Genomic DNA, 10543 nt, shown 5'->3' with positions numbered 1-10543 from the left:
CTAACTCTAGTTGTTAGTATTTTAGTTAATAATAATAATTTTTATAAAAATACTGACAACTCTAGTATTTTAGTTAATAATAATAATTTTTATAAAAATACTAACAACTCTAGTATTTTAGTTAATAATAATTTTTATAGAAATACTAACATCTGTAGTATTTTAGTTAATAATAATTTTTGTAAAAATACTAACAACTCTAGTATTTTAGTTAGTAATAATTTTTATAAAAATACTAACATCTCTAGTATTTTAGTTAGTAATAATTTTTATAAAAATACTAACATCTCTAGTATTTTAGTTAATAATAATTTTTATAAAAATACTAACAACTCTAGTATTTTAGTTAATAATAATAATTTTTAATAAAATACCAACAACAACAGTAGGCTTTTACTGTCTGAAATAATAATACTTCCAGTTGTGGAAAATACTCTTTCAGAGCAGACAGAGCTGCTTTACATAAATATTTTTTCAGAAGTTTTACTAATCTTGGATATTCTTTTTCCCAGGCTCTCCATCATTCTGGTGTACAAAAATTAAATTACAATTTCCTTTATTACTTGCTCACAAAAATATATATAATACTCGAAACATCGAATGAAATTGCATCAAGTATGTTCGGATAGCTCATTAGATAATGTTGCTTTATAATGGGAGTAATTTTACTCTATCTGAGTATATCTCAGTATCCAAGTACCAGCTCTAGTTCAAACCACAATGGTCACCAGGAGAGTAGGATTAATGAAGAAATAACGGAGAGCGTAACCGTTATTCCCTTTTCATCGCCGTGTAATAATGCACTTTTGTGAAGAAGGACCAACGAAGAGAAACCAGAGTGGAAACCGGGTGGAAAAGGAAAAAAAGGGGCAGCTGCGATGTGCGATGGGCAGCGAGGTAAGGGACAGAAGCAGGACAGAGGACAGAGGGCTCGTTGAGGAGACGAGGGACGAAAATTACGCGCACGACGGAGATACGACACGGAGGAGGAAACTGTCATGCGCGTCTTGTCGCGGAATAACCAATGAGATACGCGTATCCCGACTTACCTCATTGATTACCACGTTCGCGCTCGTTCTAAATTTCACATTGTGCCCGTTTGTCGTGCATCCGCTGCAAAAATACGAACGCGGTGCCTCGTGCACCGGTCATCGGTGACTGTAGAGAGTCAAGATTGATGGAGGGAAATGGAACGACGATGTCTGTCGTTACAATAATCCCTCCCTCTTGGATGGTGTTGTACTAACAATAGCTTGGTAGCAGGTGTATTGAAAACTTCGGGGCAAATCTCTATAAAGGAGTGGGAGAGGGGAGTAGACGGGAGTACCACGGGATAATTCGAGGAATGAGGGGGAGTGTATTTCCCTAAAGCTGGCTCGTTCTACCGAATAGCATATATCTATATGTAAGCACACGTATATACATATGTATGCAGCTAATAAAAGCGCTCGGGCAATACAGGAAAACAACGACACACACGGAATGATTATTCGTATACAATAAATATGTAAACCGTTCTTGGCGGCTGGCCTGAGGGTGATGGACGATAGATCGAGGCGTGGTAGACAGAAGGGGATGGTTGTGGGACGGAAATTAGGTCATGCAAGAATATCGACGGACCGACATAATCACGGTGCACGGCTTGAATAAGGATATTAACGAGTCACGCTTCTCTCCCTTAAGATCCATTCTATCGCGGCGTCGAACGAACCGGTGGTTGAATGGGAAGGAATCGCGTTCGCACGCCGATCGAACCCGAGGATCGACGAAACGATAGTTCGGCTCGAAATCGATGTACATGCATAAATCGAAACGCGGCTCACACGGATGGCGATCGCTGGATTTTAACGGAATCGGTGGCGAATCGTGGTATATTAACGTTCATCGCCACGGCGACAATTCTCTTTGGGAATAGAGAGACTCATTAGCTCGGCTATATATCTCTGTCCGAACGAGAGAGCGTGCAAACGTACATCGGATACACAGCTTTGCGCGATATTAGTTCGACGGCGATCGATAGATCGCCAGACCTTTCGATTGAACGTGATGACTCTCTGTTCAATTGGTGGACTCTCATCGAACCGCTAGGAAATTCAAAATGATAAATGACGGGGCGAAATTCGTAATGTTTGACATTTATGTTGTTTATTATTTGAACGTACTCGCTGTCCTCAAGAGGCAAAGTTCTTGAATTTTACTTCTTAGTGCTACACAATTTTCAACTCTAAGATAAATCATTCTGATACTGCTACGATTCTGTTATTATTATATATTATATATCGCGTTATTTATTATTATTATTACAAATACATATATACACATATACACATTTATATATATATATACATTTATTATTATTATTATTGTTACAAATAATCTTTTAATCAAAGAAAATCGGTCGCTTTTTTAAACAGCTCGAAAACAAAAGTCGTTCACAGTTCGAGAACAAACGTTGCTTCAAATCACCAGCGTAAGTCTGTCTGATGTGATTAATATATGATGTGTTTCGTTGTTCTAGGTAAAACTACCGGAACGGCTGCCTAGCGAATGAGAGAAAAGGCAGCCGGAAGGAAAATAAATCGCTCGCGAAATACACAGCCCTCGCGTGTATTACGTGAAATGAGGGGACCACCCAGTGGCGGTGTGTACGAATTAGTGTGCGCTAAGTTAAACAAACTGGTGGAAATTCGTCGAGTCGGACGAACGATTGATTAATACTTGCCCTGGCGCAGCTGTTCATAGGTACCCCGTTCCGTGAAAAACCGTTCTCGCGCAAAAGGGGCTCGTGAAGGATTGGCAAAGTTTGCGGGAAAAACGAGGCAGCCGAAACGGAACTTCGGCCATGCGAATTTGTTTCGCAAGCGTGAAAATCTAACATCGATCGGGAGTATATTCACAGGGAAAGAGTTTTTCTTTATTTTATAATAATAATCGTTTTGTATAATATAGTTTACAAAATTTATTTTATTTCGTGTGAAAACGGACGGAATACTTATGAATAGTGGAACGTTTCTAATTTCTCGTTGTCGAAGACGCAAACGTTAATTTAAATATGTTGCGATACATACTTTTTTTTAAAGGATAGAAAAAAAAAAGTATCGTCGTAGGCTAGAATTTCCAATCGAATCTTGTGTAAATCTATAAAACGTAAGAATCATAACTTTCGACTTGACGTTAATATTCATTTTCACTAAAATTGATTCTACAATAATTCCAGTTTACATCAAAGTTTCGAGTCTTGTGCGACAGTCAAACTAAAGTTTCTACATATATTGGCTCGCGTCACAATTTTGGGCATTTATATTCGTAAAATTATTTCACGAATAGAAAACCACTGTACACGGTGATAAAAAATAAAAATTACTTAAAGAGCTTATTATAGAAAGTACAATCGCAATTATAAATAAATTCTTTTGTCATACGTAATTAAATGGAAGCGAAATAACGTTATCAGGGATTTGTTCAAGATCAAGCATAGCGTTGTGTTTGTCGAAATAACAACTTAAGACGATTTTACAATTGACAAACACGTTAATTTGCTTCCCACACAGAAGAATTAAAAGTATTAATTCAAAATTGTGAATACGAGATTATTACTAATATCAACGTTACTTCACGGACGTAAACACGATATAAATCATCTTCAGTATTCATTCAGTTCTGCAAATCTTAATTCTTGTTAATGAATCCTTTTATACATAAAAATAGCTTTGTTCGTGTCTGTATAACTTTGTCAATAAAAACACGCCACGTCATGTCGTTGTTTGTAAGCAGAAAAATAATCACACTTCATTTCCTAAACTACATATTTAAAAAACTTCAACATTTTGATTCAGTCGTGATGGAAACGCTAATAAATAATATTATAGAAATTAATTTAACGTCCGTAAAGATTACTTCTAAGATGTTAATTTTATATTTTTTATTCCTTTTGATGAACGCTATAAGTCTAACAATAAATATCGAGCCTCTTTTCTCTTTATCATTGTGTTATTCGAAACATTTTGAAATTTCATAGCACTGCAACGAGATACGATTGTTACAATTATTAGTATGATAATTTGAAACAAAACTGAAAGCATAAATGATTCGTATTGTGAACATATATTTCATAGATATTACAAAGTATTTAAACAGCTAATTATTCCTTATATACTAATGAATCGTAATATTTAATGGAGTCGTTTTTAGTACTAATTATACGTTCAAAAGCATTCTTGTAGTATATTAATTTTTTGGTAATTATGAAAGTACTTTCAGATTGACTTTTAATCAATAAAATCATTATAGGCTTACTTTGCCATAGTGCCAATGAAATTTTAAAAAAGTACGTGAAATATGTTCCATATATTCGTGAAAATTATGTCTACAACGAATATTCAAATCATCAAAGTCGAAGCATAACTAGATATGCAGAAAATTATTACGATATTCACACATGTTGCATTGCAAGAAGATATATCTAATTATACCACGAAGCACTGAAGAGTTATTTTTGTAGAACTGGTTTGACTTTGTTTTTTCTCTGGAAAGTCAAAGAATTTTACAAAAGTCATTTTACGAATACCACTTTTTCTCTCTTAACGATGCATTTTTATTATTTTATCTTACAGAAAAGTGTAAGATTATTTGATTCTGTAGAATATATTGGTACAAGCCAAGGTAATTCCTCGAGTCGGTTGATAATTTTCGAGCAATCTACATTTGAAATGAATATGCTATTTGATTCGTTGTTAGTGGCGTGATAAACAGTAAAATACATACATTGAGATCTCGACAACGAAAATGCAAATAGTTGCGAGGTTATTTCATGGCTGTAATTATCACAAGTTAGCATATTAAATAAGCATGTGCGTATTATTACTTGGTTTTTTGTTTATTTTACTAGTTTTTATATATATGTTACCTCGTTAACTGAAATAACTTTAACTATAGAATTATTTGAGTTATTTTGCTCGTTTCTAATATTATTTCTTGCTAAATTTAAAAAAAAAACACGGTATTTTCTCATTTCTCGTTATCAACGTTCCAAAAAGAATAATTTAAAAGTAATTTTATTATATCTCGTCAAATCTTTACAATTAATTTAATAAATATTTTTTCAGAACTCCTAGCTTGGGGTTATTCCGTGCATGCTTGAAGGTTGAATTTTACGATGCTTTAAAACGATCAATCATTCAAAAAACGTAACTGACTGAATAACCACACCTTATCTCACGTGAGTAATATTCTGTCCACATTTACGATGAAATCTGATAATTGCCAGTAGAACATTTCACAGTAACGTTATCACAGTGACATTACGTACCTACGAAATTATCGCTAACATTCAACAATAGTGTTTAGCAACGTATCGGAAGAAGGACACGTTGCTAATACTTCTCAGTCCCGCCTAATCTAATCTCTTAGGAATTTTTTCACGAGCCTTCCCACTGACTTCGTCATCCTCAAGTATATATTTCGCTCGTTTCGCCAGTCCCTTCTCCCTCGCCGTGTCTAATAATAATTTCGTTGCTAATCGTCGCGTCATTTTGAAGAAGATTGTTCGAATGCCGGGCGGGATATTGAAGGAGCTGGACCGGAATATCCGGCGAATTAGAGGTGCCAGGGCCTGGCCCGGGTCGCGCGTTTTAATTAATCCATCGCGTCGTCGTTGTCGTCATTGTCGTACTTTTTCACGTCCCGTCTCGCGGATGCTGCGCCGCGTTTAAGGACATTATTTCCCTTGCAGCGCAGTTTATCCCGGGCGCAGAGTAAATCCTGCAGGCGACGCGACGCTTTTCTCGACGCGTCACGTGTAAAACGTTGTTTAACCTATCGCGCGGAAGGCAAACGGCCCGGAAGGCACGACAAGGAGGGCAAAATCGTCTTTCGTGCTCGTTTCATTTTGAAAGAAGAAGAGAAAAGAAAGCGCCGTTTCGAGAACGTGCGTTTGTTGCTTCTCTTATTCCTTGCTCTATCGCTTCGCAATCGGAAGAACGAGCAACTGTGTTAAAACCAAGCTGTTGGCGAGTTCCTCCGGGAAAATCCGGTCGCGACTGTTTACAGTTTCGTCCAAATCTCAAACTGATGCCCCTTGATCGAGAGTGGCCATTTCGAACAATCCTCTACGATCGAGCACGTGGAAAGATTTACGTCGAGCAACGTTCTGTTACGGCTACGAGTCGAGAAAATTTCTGAAAGGCCGCTACATTTCCTCCCACTCCCCTTCTCTTCCTTCCTCGTGCGTAAAAATAACCCTTGCGCGACGCTCGAGAACTTTGAGAAACGTACAACGACGAATTTGTTCGTAGTTTTTTTTTTTTTCTTTTTTTTTTACAATCGAAGGCGGCCAACTGAAGCCTCCTGTTTTTCTTTTAAATTGTCCAAGGCGTTCACGAGGAGACGTTCGCATTATCTACGTACGTGCATATATCGCGAGACACGTGCACGCGATCGGCAATCGATCCGGCCTGTTTGCTCGTGATACGGGCCGCGAATTCACCGGCGTCCGGGTGAATTACGCCGCGTTGCTATAATTTGCAGGCGCACTGTGGCGATGTCACCGACGATTGTCGCAATATTATTACAGCGGCTGGTTAACACGGTGTATAAATACGGCGCGTCCGTTGCGACGAGTGTTCAATTTGCTGAATTAATTACGATCGGCAGCGGTGCTGATGTGAAGAAGCGAGAAGTGTTTTGCAAGAGGAGCGAACTCGCGTTTCTTTTCTTTAACGACGTACGGCACGGCCGTGTCGTAAACGCAACAACGCGAAAAGGAATGTTTCAGCAGACGATTCGCTATTTAGTTCGATTTCCTTTCTCTGAATGTTTAATAAATTTAAGAAATTTGAACTTTTATTTAGCAAATTTAATAAATTTGCAACGATTTGCAACGAGTTACTGACAGAATTTACGTGGTAAACCTAATTATTTTATGCAAATAGTGAGACCACCTTTGGCATTAATTACTTATCGCCATCTAATGCTTTTTTCCTTGCTATGAAACTTATATATTTCCATTAAAATTGAATTAAATTTTTAAAATTTTTGAAATTTTAAATTTTTGACGTTTCCTTTGACGTTATTTCAGAATTTTTCCTCCTATCGCAGAGTGTCCGAGTATTGAAAGAAATGACCGACTCTTCGTAAAAGAATAAATCGAAGAGTAAAACTTTTTTTTTTTTATTTAAAATGTCACTTTAAAATAGGAAATGAGGTTTGGAAATATATAGTGAAAATTTATATCAAATATTAAATTTAACTCGATTTAACTTCCTTTAAAGTAATTCTACATGTTTGACTTATTTTCACAAGTAATCTGCCGTTCGTTTCTGACTTTTATTCCAGTCTTCTGACCAGTTCAGAATGAACTAAATTTAATTCTTTTTTCAAAAAGCCTTAAACGAAAAAACTTTATTCTTTCCTTTCGCGACTTGTTTGTAGAATCATCTCTTCTTTAATCTTTACACTCTGTACAGAAAAAAAAGCTCTTTGAAAGTATGTTTTAGAACATTCCTTAAGAATCCTTTATTAACCCTTTGTGGCACATAATTTCACAATAAACCTACTAGGATAAATTCATCGTTCACTGTATGAAAAACCAGATTAAAAGGAATTTGACCGTAAACAAATTTCACATCGTTATTTCAAAAATCAATAACAGTCAAATAAAACACGGTTCAGTATTGAATGACAAATGGAAAAGAAGATGGTTACGTCACGCATTGCGACGGGATAATATCAAAAAGAGAGACAGAGAGAGAGAGAGAGAGAGAGAGAGAGAGAGAGAGAGAGAGAGAGAGAAAAGAAACATTCACACGATAAAGAAAAAAAAAAAGTGTTACTCGCAACGGTATATTAAGATCGATTTCACGAATCACCTTGAAACATTCAAAACGATCCCAATCTCTGAAATCGCTCTGACGGTCGCGAGCGGCCGCCAATTTCCACCAAAGCCGCAAATCACCGTTAATACGAGTCCAAGTGGCCGCGACGGAACCTCGAGCAACGCAACGTCGCGCGGAAAATCGAAAAGTCGCGGGAAATTCGGGAACGAGAGAGACAGAGAGAGAGAGAGAGAGAGAGAGAGAGAGAGAGAGAGAGAGAGAGAGAGAGAGAGAGAGAGAGAGAGAGAGAGAGAGAGAGAGAGAGAGAGAGAGGGTGACACGGAGGATCGGAAGTGAAGAAAGGATGGAACGAAACGCATCCGTATAAAGCAGCTCGACGGATCGCCGAATGGTGGAAAGGGTGGTGGTGACGGTAGAAACAGAGAAGGGAGTAGAAAGAGAAAGAGAGAGAGAGAGAGCGTGAGCGCGCGCGCGCACGAGAGAGAGTGAGAGAGAGAGGAAAGGCAGTCAGGAGATACGGGGGGCAAAAGCAGTGAGGGTAGTTCGGCCGGCCGGCCAGTCGTGCTGTGGCGGCAACCCACGACGCGTAGTCGTTTCACGTTCCTCCTCGCCCGTCATGTTGCCAAACAGCATCCCTCTCGACAGCCACCCTTTCGACACCTCGAGCACCGATACACGGGACGGATGAGGTGAAAGCACCAGAGGTGAAAGAAAGGCCAGAGGTGGTTGAAAGTCGGTGTAGTCTAAGAGAGACAGGAGGAGGCGACGATGCGTACGGATCGTTCGGATCTCGTACGTGTCTTCCAGTGTCCCGGCCTCCACGCCTATCAGCTGGTATAATCCGTCGAGTTAGTGGGATCGTCCTGGTTCCGTTTGTTCGGTGACGCGTCGCAGAGTGATCCACAGCAAGGGGGCGGTGGGAGGGGGGAGGGAGGGAGGGAGGGAGGGAAAGACGAAGGGACTCGCGTTCGGTTGCTCCAAGATATTTCCTCTGTCTCCTCGTTGGCAGGTAAACAAAAGGAGAATTCGAAAGGAGGGGGACTCTATCGAGTCGTTCGGTGGTGGATCGAGTCTCTGGTACACGTGTGCCAGCAGGGGGGTTGGTTTGCCGATCGATCGCCGGGGGTACAAGTGGTTCCTTGGCTGAAAGCTGCGGAACGTGTTGTTCGCGCGTGAACGAACGAATTGACGCTGGCTGATCCTTGGTTGATCGCTGGATGACGAGATTCCCTCTGGCTCGTTCGGGGAGACCGCCCCGGACATCTGAGGATCAACCTTCGAGAGGTGGTGAGTAGCAGGGGGCGGGGAGGGGGAGGGGGGGAGGGGAGGGAAACGGACCTCGCAAGGTCCGTCAAGGACGAAACGTTTGATCGCCGGCGAGGCTGATCCTTGCCGCCTGCCTCGGATAATCGTCATCAAACGCGAACGATTTGCACGGTCGCGATTAACGAGAACCTTTGGCATTCTTTCTTTGTTTCTAACGCTGCGACGAGAGAAAAGAGATCCGATCGATCAACGATCGATTGGCGCCGAATTTTTCCCCAAAGGCCAATGATCGTCGGTGATTCAACTCGATTCTCTCGTGGCTGATCCACTTTGCCAAGTATCGTCGTATCGCGTTACGATTTAGGGGTGGTAAACAGCCGTCGGCTAGTCTCGCCGGGAATGTATTATCGATTCGATACGCATCATATTTGCACGCGGCGGCGGCGGTCCGGGGCTAATTATTTCCCAACGGCGGCAGCGGCCGGGTTGTCATCGGCTGCGTGTTGCCAGCGTTTCTTTCCGCGTCGCGGAATGAATGAAATTGAAGAGAGATCGTTATTTAGGTCAGCCGGCAATTTTCGTACCCGGGGCTTTTAAGCGTTCGTCTAAAGGGTTTTCAGACGCGGACCCGAGTTGAAAGAGAGGAGGAGGCTCGCGCGATAACGCTAACCTGCGCTAAAAGACCCGTGAACCACCGCCGCGGATTTCTTCTTCTTCTTCTTCTTCCTCTTCTTCTTTTTTTCTCCATTTTTTTCCTCTTTTTTTTTTTCGTTATTTCCCTTCCTCCTTTTTTTCCCTCTCAGTCTCTTTTGCCCGCGCGTTGGAACTCTAGGAAACTCGACCTCTTGGGGCCGCGGGTTTTCAAACCACTTCTTTCTTTCGCCACCACGGCTCGACACAGAGATCCTTTGAGGGTGGGCGTAAGCGGTGATTGCTCCTCGAATCGAGCCGCCCGAAGTCGATTCTCCAAAGCTCTCTCCTAGACTGGAACGGGAAAAAAGGCTCCGGGAAGAGGATCGGTCGGACAGACACCTTTTCACTTATATTACCGGTGGATATATTCCGTTTAATTAATTCAACAACTGTCGGATCGGTGAAAACGATCTGGCTGGAATCTCATGTATCTGTTTCACGATTCGCGGTATGCTGCTCGTTTTTTTCTTCTTCTGCTGGCGACAATGGCAATGCTCGTAACAACGTGTCAATATTAATATCTTTGTCAATAAACACTGAGGTGTTGATCCTACAATAACTGTATTTATTCATAATTCCTCCGGCTACTGTGTCCTTAATGAAAACGATTGAAAAGCGAGTGTTTGCTCCTCTAAAATAAAAGTTCTCAAACATGGCAATTCCAATTATCACGTCAGACTCGAGTTTTCGAACAGCGTGACCTCCAGTGGCAAATACATAACGAAGAACTATCGTTTCTTTCTTTTTTTTTT

The 10543-nt window shown here is 40.5% G+C and overlaps 2 protein-coding genes across 4 annotated transcripts in view; one reads left to right on the top strand and one right to left on the bottom strand.

Annotated features, from left to right (window-relative positions):
- The window catches only part of LOC122535380 (cysteine protease ATG4D), a 106795-nt gene that overhangs the window by 6296 nt on the left and 89956 nt on the right, over nucleotides 1-10543 (bottom strand). The window lies entirely within an intron of this gene.
- LOC122535312 (metabotropic glutamate receptor) overlaps nucleotides 8800-10543 on the top strand; it is a 75691-nt gene continuing 73947 nt past the window's right edge. For 2 of the 3 annotated variants that reach the window (XM_043666763.1, XM_043666772.1), the window contains exon 1: nucleotides 8800-9119. The gene's annotated coding sequence lies outside the window, so the exon portion shown is untranslated. The remainder of the gene's footprint in view (nucleotides 9120-10543) is intronic. The other variant, XM_043666755.1, reaches the window with a different exon arrangement.

The sequence above is a fragment of the Frieseomelitta varia genome, unplaced genomic scaffold, assembly GCF_011392965.1.
Source record: "Frieseomelitta varia isolate USP_RPSP 00005682 unplaced genomic scaffold, Fvar_1.2 scaffold_152, whole genome shotgun sequence".
In the NCBI taxonomy this organism is placed as follows: Eukaryota; Metazoa; Arthropoda; class Insecta; order Hymenoptera; family Apidae; genus Frieseomelitta; species Frieseomelitta varia.
The sequence above is the reverse complement of the archived record's forward strand: the minus strand, read 5'-3'. Positions and strand labels throughout refer to the sequence as shown.